Source organism: Poecilia reticulata, linkage group LG2 (genome assembly GCF_000633615.1).
Source record: "Poecilia reticulata strain Guanapo linkage group LG2, Guppy_female_1.0+MT, whole genome shotgun sequence".
NCBI classification, from domain to species: Eukaryota; Metazoa; Chordata; class Actinopteri; order Cyprinodontiformes; family Poeciliidae; genus Poecilia; species Poecilia reticulata.
This window is the reverse complement of record NC_024332.1, coordinates 23,026,993-23,043,187: the sequence shown is the minus strand read 5'-3', so window position 1 is coordinate 23,043,187 and position 16,195 is coordinate 23,026,993. Positions and strand designations below refer to the sequence as shown.

The following is a 16,195-nucleotide window of genomic DNA, read 5'->3' as shown; positions in this document are numbered from 1 at the left end:
GATTGATTGATTGATTGATTGATTGATTGATTGATTGATTGATTGATTGATTGATTGATTGATTGATTGATTGATTGATTGATTGATTGATTGATGTATAAAGAAGGGGAGGAATGCATTTTTGCCAAAAAAAAAAAAAAAAAAAGCTGAGAATTTTTGAGAGTTATCTCAGAAATTTTCTAGAAAAATGTTGGAAATTCCGGAGCTTGAAAATTCAAAAATGTCCTACCAAAGACTCAAAATGTTCTAGATTAATCTCAGAAATGTTCTAGAAATAAATGTAGAGATTTCTGAACAAATGTTTTACCAAATGTTCGACTTTACAAACTCAGGCATTTCAAAGTTTTTTTCTAAAAACTCTTTTTCAAATTAATCTCAGAATTTCTGAGTTTATATATATATATATTAGCAGAAATGTACTCCTTTTTTATATCTACAATGAGCTAAGTACGCCGTGGTGAGGGTTCAGTCTGGACAGGTAGGTTCCTCCAGATGTTTGGTCTGCCACCACTTTCTACCATAACTAAATGTAACTCTATAGGACTGTGGCTGAGTGTTTGCTGCAGAGTTGAGCGTTGCTGATTGCGTTGCATGTTATAAAAATCTAAACAACTACACAGCCTTTCATGGGTCCCGTGTTTATATTTGAGCTGGAGAGTGCATATCTACGCTCTGGCCTTCCCGGAGTGGGGACCAGCGAGTGTGTGTGTGTAGGGATGTGTGCGTGTGTGTGTACGTTGGGGTTATCCTCTCCAGATCACCTCTCCACAACAATCACAGGGAGGATGAGATGAAAGGGAGCGAAGCACGGAGACGCGGCGTGTTTACAGCAGCGAGGCCTGAATAAGAGGCTGCGGCGGTCGGTGGCTGTAACTCGAGCTGCGTGTCTGGATGAGCGCGGAGGGCAGCGGGGCTCTCTGAGACGGGGACTTGTTATTCCACAGTCGCACCACAGATCGTGACCAGCAATCAAATAAACTGTCTGCAGTTTTTTGGGGGGTCCTTTAAGAAACAGCTCAGCAGGTTTTGACCTAATGCAGCAGCTGCACGTAGCGTCAGATGCTCTTAAAGGGGAAGTGTTATGTAAAACTAACCTTTCTGAGCTTTACATCATGTTAGGGTGTTACTCCCTCATTCAAAACATACCTGAAGTGTTAGCTTGATTCTTTCATGGCTGTTTAAGAAATCCTACAATCTCTATGGCAACTTTTCAGCTGCGCAGAATGCCTGGGTGGACTTAGCCCCGCCTTCATTCACAACCCAGCTGCAGTTTCCAGCTCCGGGAGCAGACCTCCACCATGACTCTCCCTCTCTGCTCCTTCAGACTAGCCAGCAGCAATTAGCAAACACCTGGTGGACCTGCTCATCTGCTGAGCTCGTTATAGGAGCTATTTCTCCATACAACGCTGGTAAAAACATTATTAAAGGTTTAATAGAGGAGCCATGTTGTGACGACTTCCTGAAGGCGGAGTTTCAGGAAGTTTCTTAAAGAGACAGAGGCTCTTTAAGCCTTAAGGCGTGAAATTACAAAGTCAAATTTATTATAAGTCATGTCTGATGTATGTGGCATTTTTATAATAACTCAATAGTTACTTGATTGCGCTAAAAAAATGGCACTATGGAGAACACATAAGCATGTTGCACAAAGCAGCTGCGTGATTGGCTCATTGCTGCTCTAGACTTCTGCTGTTGGATCCGAATGGTGCATGTCAGAAGTCAGCACAACAGAAAACATGCATGTCTAGTTATATTTATATTTATATTTTACTGGAACAATTTATTTTTCAGTGATATGAGCAACATGTGAGCAGAATTCCTGAAGTGAGACGGCATATTTTTGAAATTATTAATGTCATATTTTTCACTGTCAGACATGAGTTAATTTAAGCACATAAAGCCTAGCATGCTTTAAGGCAGAGGTGTCCAAAGTGTGGCCCGGGGGCCATTTGTGGCCCTTGAACTGAAACTGTGCGTCCTCCACCTCCCAGCTGCAATTTAACAATGATACAAATCTGACCTGTTCAGCTCAGGTGCTTGACGCAGATGGAGACATATTTGTAATCAGCGTGGAATTATTACCAACAAAATTTTTATACAATGGAAAATGCTAAGTATGACACTGAACATGTGTTAGTTTTTTATAGTCAAGCTTTTATAATAAGTAGAATGAAGTCCACCCAGAAACCATTGCTGAAATTAGCTTTTACTTATAGCTTTTATAATTTTAGCTAAATGGAGCAAAGTGAGTCCAGAATATTTGAAGAAACGTCTCTTTTAATATAAGAAACACGAAAAATCTCTTTTTCGTTTTTTTAATCTATAATGAATAACATCCCTTTCTTACAGAAAAACAAAAAAAAACAAATGAAAAAGTTGGACAGCTTTATTTGCTTGTTTTTCGTTTTCTTGCCCCTTGAGTAGTTTGGAATCAACGACTTTGGCCGACGTGACAAAAAGTTTGGATTCCAGTATTTTAAAGGTAAGTTTGGAATATTCTGAAGTGTGATTGTGTGAAGAGTTCACTAGTAATAGTTACCTTACCTGTTGTAGAAAGATGAAACGTCAGTGGAGAAGCTCACATTGAAATCATTCAGCCTGAGACGGAGATGACCTGCTGTTCCCTCTGCGGCCAACAGGGAGCAGTAGAGGCCTGGTAAAGTCTGCAGAGATCCTCGTTAACGATGTCGCCTCACCTCTGGCTGTTCAGGCCCTGACCCTCACCCTGCAGGCCTCAGTCTGTCTGCATGGGTGTGTGTGCGTGTGTGTGTGTGTGACATAGGAGAAATAGAAGTGCTGTGGAACATCTCTCAGTGAGTCTGCGTTTACATTCCCAGCCTGTGTGTGTGTGTCTAAGCCTGCCTGTTGTTTTTGAGAGGCTGTGTGTGTGATCAGATCTCAGTGTTCAGTCTGGTGGGTGTCGGATCGCTGATCTGCAGAGCGAACATGACTGGATGTTATGGAGCCTCAGCATGCATGTCAGTGTTTGACACACACTTTCCTCTTTTGGCAGTTTAACTTTAGATCGCCTCACTTTTGCTTTGACAAAAGAGAAGTAAGAGCAGAATTTAAAGAATGAAATGCAAAACACCATGCAAAACGGACTTATTTTAATTTATGTATTCAAAAATATTCTTTATGTTTTGCCTTTTATATTGAATTTGAATTCAAAGCAATTTTTTTTTTTATTCAATTTCAATTTTAGATTAATCTTAGGAAGATTTTCCAGGCTTTTATTTTGGCTTCAAAACCCGCAAGAAGTTAGAATTGTAACATGAGTTGCAATTGTTTTTATTAAATTAATATCCTTATACAGTATGTGGTTAGTTTGACAACATCATTAATTAACAGAAAACATTTAAAATGTGTCACATTGTCTTTAAAGCTAGTTGCGTGATTTTTGTAGAAGATGAACTAATTTGTCTGTTTGGCTCCAGATTCAGCCGATGAAAGCAGAACGTCGCCTCAGTCAAACTTTCACAGACTCTTCCTGGTGGACAGAGAATATTTCTGCGTATTTAACGAAACAGGACAGATAATGGAGCTGCCTTAGAGCCTAAAATAAACCAGGTACAGGTGATGTCAAAAAATAGCCAAACTAATCAAACTATTAAAGCATGGAGTAAAAAAAATGACACAACACTTAGATTAACACATATCCACAAAACGCCTCCAAGTCGAATCAGTTCACAGTAAAGTGAAGCAAATCCCATCTGATTGAAGCTAAGTCACTGCCCATGTCTGCAGGTTTATAGGCCTGGTCTGAGCGGCGCTTCCACTTTGGAGCACATCAGTATTAACTCACACCTGACAGAAAATACTAAACATGTTCACAAGGCACTTTATCCAGTTTATTTTCACTCATACAGCTCAGCTCAGAGCCATAAATCCACGCTGGTGGCAGCCTTAGGTTTCAGGAAATCTTTTCATTTGACCAAAACGGTTCTTCTGACCTTAAGTAGCATTTACGTTTCGCAGAGACTCAGTTAGTTTCTTAGAGGGACTCGGATGGAGAACATAGAGGAACCTGCAGTATGGAGGCCTTTCAACATGAAACACGTGGAGACGGTCAGGGATTACAAGGGTCTGATTGCTGCGATGGCAAGAAAGATTTCTCTGTTCATAAATGAGGAGTATAAATAATGCTCCGCTTGTATTTTTATGTAAAATTAAATGTAAACAAAAACAAACTTCTTTAAAATTCATTTTTGCTTTTTACATTGTTTTGTCATCTTTTGAGAGATGCCTCATTTTTCTGTTGGAGACTATTTTAATTTACATTTTGTCAGGGTTTTCAATAACCTCAGGCTTGTATGAATTAATGAATGAATGAATGAATGAATGAATGAATTGCATTGCTGGTTAGTACAGCCCATTAGAACTGCAGACCCTCATCAGACCTTGTTCTTCTCATGGAAACTCTGGTTCTACAATCAGTTCTGAGCTCCATCTACACTGGAAATTAAATGAATAATTTCCACACTTGATAGTCCAGAAGTTCACAGTCTCTATCATTCTTTAGTTGTTAAAATAGCTTAACAAGTTAATTCATATCAATTTATTGCTGTCCTCTTCATATTGAATATACAAAGTCTTCGTTTAATATGGCAAAATTTCCATTAACGCTCTTTTCATCCATTCCAGGTGTCAAGCAGCTAATTTTTAACAAAGAGTTTGTCCACAAAAACTGCATCTTTTTTGTAAATCACCCCTTCCTCTTCATTAAGATCCCGTTTAAACACTCCTGCTGTTCTTAACCTCTCTTACATAATTTAAAGAGAAAATCTGTGCTGTTATAACTCACGTTTAACTCCTTCCTCTGTGAGGGTCATAAGACAAAACGGCAGAATACCTCACAGTGCTCATCTCTGCTATATCTGCTGTTCGCTCATTTTCTCCTTTAATATATAACAATCATAACATGGGAAAAATGTCTCGTTACAAATAATCTGCCAGTGGAGCTGGTACCTTTTCATCAGTATAAAGGAATAATTGGCTCTAAACAAGATTCTATTTCTTGCTGAAAAGTTACTTGTAAGTTAGTTTTGTATTTTTTAAAGAGCACTGAGATAGCTAAGCCAAAATCTAGACCAAAAACATTTGCTAAGATTTTGTGCTTTTGCAGCGTTTCACCCCTGACATCACACTTTTTGTGATAACTTACTACTGTGGAGAAACTTTGATCATCTCTCTGTTGCAGAATTGTTTTAATTTAGCCACACTGGAGGGTTTTTGAGCATAACTGGCCTGTGTAAGGCCTCACCGCATTTAAATTCAGAGTGGAACATTCCAAAGCCAAATGTTTTTAGCATCCAGAGGTGGAGCTGCTGATGGGATCCTCTGGTCCTGCTACACAAACCAAGCCTGAGAGAGTTTAAGGTTACAGACTGATGGTCAGACCTTCTCCTTCAAACATTTCCTGCTAGGGAGCAGAACTCATGGTTTCTGTACAAACCCACCGTTGGTTTGACTCGCTCATAGTTACAGACATGCCTGAACGCGATATATAAAATTCACTGAGCCTTCTGATTATTGGGAGAGAATTATTAATAACACGTCTCTAGAAAGAGCCTGATCTGCTCTTCATACAAAAACACAATGAGGTGTAATCAGTCAGCCAGACAACTGTGCGGCGTTCAAGTTCATCGTGTAAAAATGAACACACGATGTTCATTTTTTTAACAATCATGAGTGATTGTTAAGTTACTGTCACTCATGAAAATGTTCATTTGAGAGGATTCATTATATATTCCCAGTTCCAAATGTGAAATCCAGTCGTGTTGTTCATTCTCGTGTGTGTGTGTGGGGGGTGTGTGTGTGTGTGTGTGTGTGTGTGTGTGTGYGTGTGTGTGTGTGTGTGTGTGTGTGTGCGGGTGTTTGTGTGTGTGTTTGTGTGTGTGTGTGCCACTGTGAAGCTTCAGCTGCATTTCCACTGACCATATAACTGAGCAATTTGACATTTTGAAAATATATTTGCTTTATGGAAACATGCCAATTTTGGAAAAACTTGTTTTTTGCTAAAAATGTTTTTATTTTTTGCAAAACTACAATACAGTTTTTTTTTAATTCCTCAAAATTTGGCACTTGGAAAAAAGAATAGCTTAATAATAACACCCTATTTTGTAAAAGGTTTTTGATTGCAAGTTTTTATTTATTTATATTTTATTGAAAGTGGTTTATTTAGCAAAACTGTAATAGAAACACTTCTTCACATCATAAGTCACATGATCAACACTACTGTGCCACTAGCGCAAACTACAAAGAAGAAGACAACAGGAAGCAGTAGGAGGATGACGGCATGGCATTGCTTTTTTAATGACATTGCATGAACAACCTTATTCACGCAAGATTTTAAATGCATATTTTTAATCTAATGCAAACACCACAATTGCAAAATTATGGTTTTTTTTCAATATTAGAGGAATATTGAACATATTTCTGGACTACTCAGAGGTTTTACCTGGATTTTCCTCAGAAACATTCTCCCGTCTCCTACCTGTCCTATAGCAGCCGTCAGTCCTGCTGGCCGTTCCAGCTGCCGGTTCCCACGCTCTGCTCTTCCAGTCAGCGCTCACGCTGACCTGCAGCAGAGGCTAGGCCTGTCCTAGGATTGCGGTCAAGTACAGGAAGGGAGGGAGCGCGAATCAGAGCTGACCCACAGAGGCGCCTTCTGTCCGAGCCAAACGAGGGCCTTTTCTGGTCCACTGCAGTGTGTGGAGTGTAAACAGACTGGACAATAACATAGAAGCAGAAGGAGAACAGGAGGAGGCAGCCGACCGCAGGCCTGTTTGGCATCTGCTCACACCCGGACAGAAACAAGCTGCAAGAATCCACACAAAGACAACACTAATGCAGATTTTTATTTTGTCTATTTCACCCTGTCATGTGCTAGAAGAGGCGAGATGCATCTACTAACAGAAAAGACCATAAAGTCGGTTAGCATGACTCAGAAGAATCTGAAATATTACATTAAAATATTTGATTTTAGTCTTTATCACTCAGACTTTATCGCCCACAAAACAGTTTGACAAATAAACAGAAACTTTCAAAGGCAAAACTCGTCATTGGCGAGGCTATGACGCCATTCCCACACTTTTCCACTTGGCGACGCATTTGGAGAGCCTTCTAATTCACATTAGTCTCTTTCAGTCTGAGTCCAATAGCAAACCTCGAAAGTTTGGCTGAAATTTGACCTTTCAGACAGGAGTTACTGTCACTTCCTGTTTGATGGCGAGGACTTCCTGTAGGCTTTGGAGCACGTACTGGGGGTTATCAGCTGTTAGTGGACATGATTTCATTGTTACGACGTACACGAGCCTGGAGGAGTCACGTACACCTCGCTGCAGCAAACAGAAAGGGGCGGGGACGGACCACTGTCAGTCTTTTACCTTATTTGGAAATGGGCCCATTGCACTCCGGAAGTGAAGGGGGCGCTATTTCCTGTATTATCCGCGTTCTCCCGTTTAAATTTTCTTTTGAAATCTGCAATATAGCTTCATCTGTAGGAAGGAGGTTCACTCTAAGCATGTATTTCAACTTCTCTTTTTTATTTACTTCATCGCAGCGCACAGCTTTTAACAAATTCCGTAGCTTTCTGTGTACTTCTAAATCTGCTTCTTAGTCGCATCTTTTCGGGCCTGCTACTGCCTCTAGTGGCATGGGGGTGGTAACACAACTAATATAAATATGTCACTAAACGAGAAAACCACAAAATCTTTATTATTTACTATTAATTTCGCCATTACTGGCAACGTGAAAGATAAATTATCTTCTAAAATACCATATTTTTCTTCAGGATGTAAAGCTAATTAGGTGACATAAACAACATCTTTATACATTATAAATAATATCTATATATCTCCATCACTTATGAGGAAGAAAAGAAATAAGACATGAAAAACAACATTATCAACAATAAAAAATACCATATAAAATGTATACATAAGAAATTTAATTGAGCAAAAGTAAGTAACGAACAAATTAATTAGGTTCACAGACGAATAACCACGGTTGTTAAACAAGCAATAATCCACATTTTTGTTTTGTTGGTAGAGTCCTATATATAGGAAAAAATATGATAAAATTATTTAGTCTTCCAAGGTGGAAATTTTTCTTTGACTCTTAAACAATAAAATAAAACTCATTAATATAATCACAATATTAACAATTTGTGCATCAAGTAAACACTTAGCATGCTACAGGTAAATGTTGTCATTTAATTTGGCTAAGAATTATTGCACTGTCAATGAATGACTTCTAATAAATGTTCTCTATTTACCAAAGGAACACAGTAACGCCTTCATGAGCTCAAACTGACGAAAAAAGAGGATGGATGCTCTAAACAGTTTAGACAGAGTTATTTTTGGTTTCACCACTATTTACCTACTTTTTCCTGCTATTCCAAGTATTCTTAAAAGATTGTCTGTTAGTCAGCAGCTCATGTGACCAAACCAACCGAGGAGATGAAAAGCTAAAGCCCTCAACAATTAAAACTTGAGATGACTTAAAACTTAAGTTACATTTTTAAGTTTTAACATTTTAACTCATTATTAAAATGTTAACATTACTTAACTAGAGGTAATGTTAGCCAATGTTACCTCTAGCTAACCAGAGGTTTTGCACGAGTTGCACTTGTTAGGTAACCCCAAGATCACTGGGTCTTCTTAAAAGATAGAGTGATGTTTCTTAAAAAATGTAGCCAGTGTTTTCAGCAAAATTGAGCTGTCCTGGAATGATCCAAGGTATTTAAAATTTGCCACAGTTTCAACAGGTTGGCCATCGAGTGAAACTGGAACCGCTTTCAGGTATTGTTTATGTCATTTTATTAGCTCTTAAGAAAATTAAAAGGTATGGTGTTTTGTGAGGGACTTTATATTTTTTGCGGTTCCAGTTATGCGAGAATTAATAATAAATAATAAAGACTTTGGTATTCTGATTTAGTAATGTATTTATATTAGTTGTGCTACCACACCCACACCACTAGAGGCACTAGCAGGCACGAAAAGATGTGAAAAAGGAGCAGATTTAGAAGTACACAGAAAGCAACGGAAATTGTTTAAAAACTGTGAGCTGCGCTGATGTAAATAAAAGAGAGAAGTTCAAATATATGCTGAGAGAGACACTCCTTCCTAAAGATAAAGCTATATCACAGATTTAAAAAGAAAATTAAAACGGGAGACCGCGGATAATATAGGAAATAGCGCCCCCTTCACTTTCGGAGTGCAATGGTCCCACTTCCAAATAAGGTAAGAGACTGACAGTGGTCCGTCCCCGCCCCTATCTGTTTGCTGCAGCGAGGTCCTTCTCGTCTAGTGGGCGCTGTGGAATCAAACTAATGAACTCTTTAGAGTTCAACAAAGATCTTTCACATCCAGGTTTGTGCAAATCGGATCATGACTTAGAACCCAGGGGATTGTACTGTGATTCGCCACTCTGCTACGCCCACATATTCCAGCCAACAGTCAGCTTTGTTTCTATTGTCGTACAATTGAGTAATTTGACATTACAAAAAAAAAAATGAATTTGTTTAAAGTAAACACAGCAATTTCTAAAAAACTCAAAATTTTCAATTAAATGTTTTGGTGCTGGGATGAGATGGTTTATCAAAATTGGTTTAGTTGGCAAAACTGCAACAGAAACACCTTTTTCACATCAAACGAGTCACATGATCAACAACCAGATGTTGCCACTGGTGCAAACCATGAAGAAGGACAGGAAGTAGTTGGAGGATCATATTTTAATAACTTATTGGGTGAATAAACTTGATTTTAATTGTGCGTCTTATTTAATAGAAACACCGCAATTGCAAAATGTAGCTTTTTCGACGTCAGTGGAATATTGACAAAGTTTTGCGCATGTTTCTATTGCAGCTTCTGCGCAGAGCAGGAGTAAACGTCACCATCTGACTCAGTTTGAAAGTTGTAAGAGTGAATTCCTGATTCATTAATGACCAGAATTCATAAGATTTATAACTTTAAAAGGATATGCGCTGTGTGTCTATGTGTGTGCGTGTGTGTGTGTTTGTATTAACTGAAGGTAACACTTGATTGTGCTTTAAAATGGCACTATTTAACTGGAAAAAACACAGTACTCTCTTAAACATTGACAATAGGAGTACCCTGAGAGATGCACAGGGAGATGAGCCCAGCTTCGAGTTGGAGAAGAAACAACACGATTGGTTATTTTCCGTCAGATCTTTCTCAAAACTGGGAACCATATTTGGCCGAGAACATTGGAACCGTTTCATCTCAACTCTCAAGCTTTCAGTATTTAGAAGGTTTTTCATTAAACATTCCTGTTAATGATTACGCAACATAAAGGTGGCAGAGAAACCGAAGAAGCAGCTGTATAAATTAGTGAATGACTTACTTTATGAAGCGGACGTCAATCCCTCATTATCCTGAACTTTTCTCAGAATCCGCTCATCTCAGATCCATCCAGCTCTCATTCCTTATGAATAAGTGTTTATTATAATTTAAAAATGCTAGACTAATGCTAATGATGGACACTCATAATCATCTATCGGTTTGTTTCATTTTGCATGAGTATAAATTAAATAATGCTGATTAATGCATTCGCTTTGAATCAGAGGTTTGATCATTGATGCTTGTCATTAATTCATGCAGATTTGGAAGCTGGTTTTACGAGGGTTCTTTAAATACTGCATGTTTTCTTTGGTGAAAAATACACGAACACATTGATAGAAGCATTAGGGGCTTCTCCATTCCTTTTGATATCGTCTGCCTAGCTGCTGGAGTTATTGATATGATTTTTGTCTGGTACAGATAAACTAGCAGAGAGACACCTGTAAATATGCACCACAGGCAGACATGTCCAACAACTCAGAGCGTCTTATCAGAATCCCGATATATGGAAGAAGAAAAAGGGATAATTATGATTGAGGTGAAATAAACGATTCAAACTCCACTACCTTTTTCACACAAGCTTCACTGCATTTTATCTGTTAGTGGAACACAAAGTGAAGCAGTGGACAATTGTGAAGTAAGTGGAAGGAAAAGATTCAGGAAAACTCTGAAAAGTGTGGAGTGTACGTGCATCCTATCTCAAAACTTTGTAGAACCATCATTTGCTGCATTTAAACTATTGAAGTGTATCCCTATCATATTTGCAAATAATAATAATAAAAAAAATTGAAATGGTTGCCAATCATCCCAAATGATTTGTGAGCGAAGCGTGAGATTTGAACCGAGTCATCCAAACATCTTCTTTGTTTTTAAAACTCTACCAACGAGGCTCCTGGTCTCATCGGGTCAAACGATAGCGTGAGAATCTCTAACGACCAGATCCTCCATAAAGAGAAGACCCCCATAAAAATCTCCATAAAATACCTCCTCCTCTCTGTCATTACCCACCTCCTGAAAACAATAACGCTGTAAAACACTTATATTTTTACTGGAGTTATAAAAAAGTACCTGCTGAACATGTATTTCATTTTAATGGTGATGCTTGCTTTATGGAGGGCGGTCATATGAGCCATCAATAGGATAAGGCGAGAGTTCACAGAGGATGGATGTGCAAACACACACACACACACGCACACACACACACACATAGTGCAGATCCTTGAGGACTGATGGGTACACACAGAAACAGAGCTTGCGTTTGGAACAGGACCCAATAGATTCACGTTGCCTTGTTGCCTACTTAACCTGCTGCAATTAGCAGACAGGAAAAGGTCTGGTCACTGAAAATGTAATCACAAAATTAGTAGCGTGATACATCAACCCAACATACGTCTATTAAGTCCAGGTTATGGATTCGGCATTCGTTCATATCAGTGCTGACGATGGCAGATAATTGGGCACGCTAATCCAGTAATGCTTACAAATGGCCACATTACGTTTGAGCAACGCTGATTAAAGCCCCACGTCAAACATTATGGCCACGCACACACACACACGCACACACACACAACTCTACGTTCCCGCTCACACACACAGCAGCCGACAATTTTCTGTATTTGTGTTGCCCCCATCAGAGGTCAAAGTGTGGCTTCGCGCCGCATTGACAAGTGACACCGCTCGTAAACAGCGCTGTCATTAACTACACCGTCGTTTGCCAATACATCACACTCTACTGTCATAAAAACATAGAAAACACATTGCTGCGCTGGTTATTACGCGCTTTAAACCTTGACCAGCCAATAAAAAATGACTGAAATTACAACGATGGTATCAGAAGGGTAATTCTTTATGAGATTTTTATTATTTTTTTTAAAGAGTCTCAACTAATAAAATTGAAGTCTATCCGGTGCTGACCACAGATTGCTGAAAACAAGTCAAGTCAGGTGGAAATGTTACAGTCACTCTTCTGACTTTGCTGATTCATTTTTAGGTGAGGGTTTATCATAGCAATAACATTTTCTTCAAATATATATATATATATTCTTAGACTTGCTCATGTTTCATTTACCTCCAAATTTGAAAAGCTAACGCGAAAGTGAACTTTGGGTATATTGAAACTAATTTGGCAAAAAAAACAGATCTAAAAGCATTCATTGTGAAAATACGTCCAGTTCCTGCAGCACTGCATTAGCGACACTCGGCTTTTAATAAGAATGCCACTCAGCAACTGCAGCCCACCAATCTAATAAAAGATGGCAGATCAATTTATGACTGAATATGAAATGTCTTATGCACATGACCTTATGGCTGCCTATTTAACCTAATAAAACTAATATGAGCCCCATATATCACTTATTACTGATAGAGGATCAATACTGGATTCAATTAGCTAATGATGCTGAAAGGTACTTCCTGGATCTGTTCAGATTACAGAGCTTTGTTCGCTGGCTCACCTTCGATACGACTGCTCTGAATATTTACAGTCCTGTTCATTCAGGCTTGTCATTTAAAGTTGAGGGCAGACTAATATTTTCAGGTCTCAGTTTGGGATGGCAGATATTATTTTGGGGTAGAAGTTGATCCTGTTGTCTTTCGTTTCCATTCAACTCACCTAGTTTTTTACCCAAAGGAAAGACTGACACATAAAAAGACCAGAACTACATCAATTCTCCACTCCATAGGGAAAAGTGACATTTAGATGGGCAGAATTATGTGTTTTCCAGGCACATAGTACCAATTTATAACACAATGTAGTAACTATGTTAACTTCATTTGGTAGAAAGATGCTATATATATCAAATACAATTTGAAGGCAATCTTACTTTGTAATTTAATGCCTTGAAATTAGGCCTCTGTCACTTTAAAAACTCAAATTCTTTTTGAAACTATGCCTCCACAGCATGACTCCTCTGTTCACCCTTTAGCGTTTTTACCAGCGTTGTATTGAGAAGTAGCTCCTATAATGAGCTCAGACCCACCAGGTATTTGCTAATTGCTGCTGGCTAGTCTGAAGGAGCTGAGCGGAGAGTCATAGGGTTAGAAAGTTTGGTAACTGCAGCTCAGAGGAGGAGCTGCAGTTACTTGTAAAGCTTAAAAATATAAATTTTACGTAACACTGACCTTTTAAAGTTCTTGTTATGGTTAAAACATCTATAGTTTGCCCTGTTGTTGCCTGGAGCCACTGAATGTGCCCAGTTTTCTTCTTTTTTTTAAATGCTAACATCTGCACACCAGAGTCTGCATGTGCATCTGATTCACAATCCCATACAAAGGAAGATCTGCTGAGCAAATTGCTCAACAGATGCAAAACGTGAAGCTTTTCTCATGGAATTAGCTATGAGGAAACATTTTGTTATCTAAGCTGTTGTGCTTGGGAACAAGAGCCATGATTAGACTGTGAAGTGAAGGCATTTATGACTTGATACAAAATTAACCTATATTCCATCTGGTGTGTTTGATGGGTGAGTTGCACCGCCTTATCATTAGATTTATCTGCTTTGTAAATCAGCTGCTGAGATCAAGATAAAGAAGGGCGGCGTATGAGATGGACAAACAATTTGTCGTAAAACGTTTTCAAAAGTGAGACCGGTTCGCTGCTGAGTGCACTGAAAAAATAAAACGTTTGATCCAACTTTAAAAAAATGTTGTTTAGTTTCAAGTCACCAAATGAAATGGAAGCATAAACTAAGAAACGAAATACAGAAGGATGAACTGATATGCCAAAACATGAACTGACGGTCTGATCCCCTTCAGAGGCTGAGGAGAAAAAAGGTTTTTGTGATTAAAGGGGATCTGTTGCTCAAAATTAAATTTTTGCATGTTTTTATACTTCTTTTTGGGGTTTTATTGCTTCTAAAAACAGCCCAAGTGCTTTTCTTGGTAATAGGTGGATTTTCTTTTTTGTGTGTTTGGAAAATAAGTCGTTTCATAAACTTCCTGATTGTAGAGTCGACGGCCACTGTGCCGTCACCTAGCAACCCAAGCAAAGTTCCAACATGTGTGGTCAGCTGGTTTTACTGTTGTGGCTGGAAAAGACAAGCGTTTTTTTGTTTACTTCCCAAAATAATGGTCTAAGTGATTTTTTTGCCAAAAACTACTATTTTTTTCTTGTCTAAATCACTATTTGGTAATAAAGAGGTGGTGATTTTTGCCAAAAACTTTTTTTGTTTTTTTTTGGTATAAAATGACTTAGGCTATTATTTTAGAAAGATATGAAAACTAATTGCTGTATTGTTATTGGTTGTGCAGGAGGCTCCACTTCTGCTTCTGAAAGAGGCCCTAAGACAGCTCCTTCTGAAAGGAACACAAAGTAAGCAGAATCGACTAAAGTTTCATTTCCTACGAACAATTGTGTAAAAACCCCCCAGTAAAGAACATGTTTTGTGTGGACCGTAGATCCATCCTAAACTGTTCAGACAAGCAGAACATCCTTGTTAAAGTTGGATATTTGAAATGTGTTGCTCGGTTTTTCTAATGCTTCATACCTTAATGGGTGAATAACAGCGAGTCCCTGTTTATGTGCTGAAGCAGCTTGTCTTTCTTGGAGGATTCTGACTCCAGTCTCTCAGACGTGAGCAGCAGTTGGTGGAGGGCTTTTATTCGATTGTGGCCAAAAAGTCTGGATATCATCAGGCCTGCTCTGCACTCTGTAAACAGAGTGGGCATTGAATACATTAGCCCCCACATCGATTTGAATCTTTCTCTCCAAACACCGCCTCTCCAGCTTTTGTTCTGCTCCTCCGACTGAACTTCCGCCTTTGCTCTTTAATCTTCTCCTCTTGTTCTCTCGCTGTCAGTCACCCTCAGTCCTTTTCAGCTCTTAGGGACACTTAAAGATAACGACTGCTCGCCGTGTCAATTTAAATGAAGTTGATGACAAAAAGATGCCTGTGAAGTTGGGATGTAACCGAAGGAACACAGAATTCCTGCTTGTTTGGAGGAGTTTGGTCTGATTGCTTGGTGGCCAAACTGCAGCGGTCTGTGAGGGAGATGAGCTGAATGCATGTCGCCTGAGAATAAAAGTAATCTGTCTCCACAGGTATGAACAGTTCCAGATTCACTTCAAATATAATGTAAATAAAATAAAATAACAGAGAAAGAAGGGAAATGTTTCCTGCTTTAAAAAAAATCACTATATTCGAAAAAAGTGGGAACACAACAAAGAGCATTAGGCTTCAGGCATATCTAGAAATGATCTACTTTTTGTCTTTTCTCATTTCCTCTTGCTTTGAGTGACATTTTTATGTCATCAGCTAAAACTGGGAGTGTTTGTCATTACCACTGGAAACCAGTGGCGTCACTAGGCCTAATTTACGGAGGCTAGAAAAATATTCTCAGGCCCCAATAAATAATTTGGTGGTTCTTTGTTGTTATTATTTCTGCTTTTCATTGGTGGGTGGTGAGCTTAAATAAATAATCACATAATTGTGTCAGTTTCCCTTTATTTCATATAGTTTAGGTATCGTATTTTCCAGACTATAGAGCGCACCTTACCATAAGCTCCACCTACACATTTTTAGAAAAAATAAAACTGGAAACATACATATATAGGCCTCACCGGGCTATAAGCCGCTGATATCTCCGCAGCTCTCGGTTTTCCATAAGGACCCAGCAGAGGGCTGCGTCCTCATAAATCTGCTGGCTTTATTAAGGACTCTGCCCTCCGTCTCCAAAGCCGAACCATGGTTTCGTTCACGAGCTTAAGTGCAGCGGCTCTATTTCCCTCCTGTACTGCCAGATCGACAGCCCTCAACTTAAAAGCTGCATCGTATGAGTTTGAAGAAATTTCTCTGTCATTGTCTGCTGCTAGTATGTTCTTGTTCTAAATGAAAATT

At 38.9% G+C, this 16,195-nt stretch overlaps 1 long non-coding RNA gene across 1 annotated transcript in view; it reads left to right on the top strand.

Annotated features, from left to right (window-relative positions):
• LOC103481944 (uncharacterized) overlaps positions 1–15,376 on the top strand; it is a 17,755-nt gene extending 2,379 nt beyond the window's left edge. Inside the window, exons 2-3 of the long non-coding RNA XR_536365.2 lie at positions 14,610–14,670; positions 15,158–15,376. This is a non-coding gene — a long non-coding RNA (uncharacterized LOC103481944). The remainder of the gene's footprint in view (positions 1–14,609; positions 14,671–15,157) is intronic.
• The last annotated feature ends 819 nt before the right edge of the window (positions 15,377–16,195 follow it).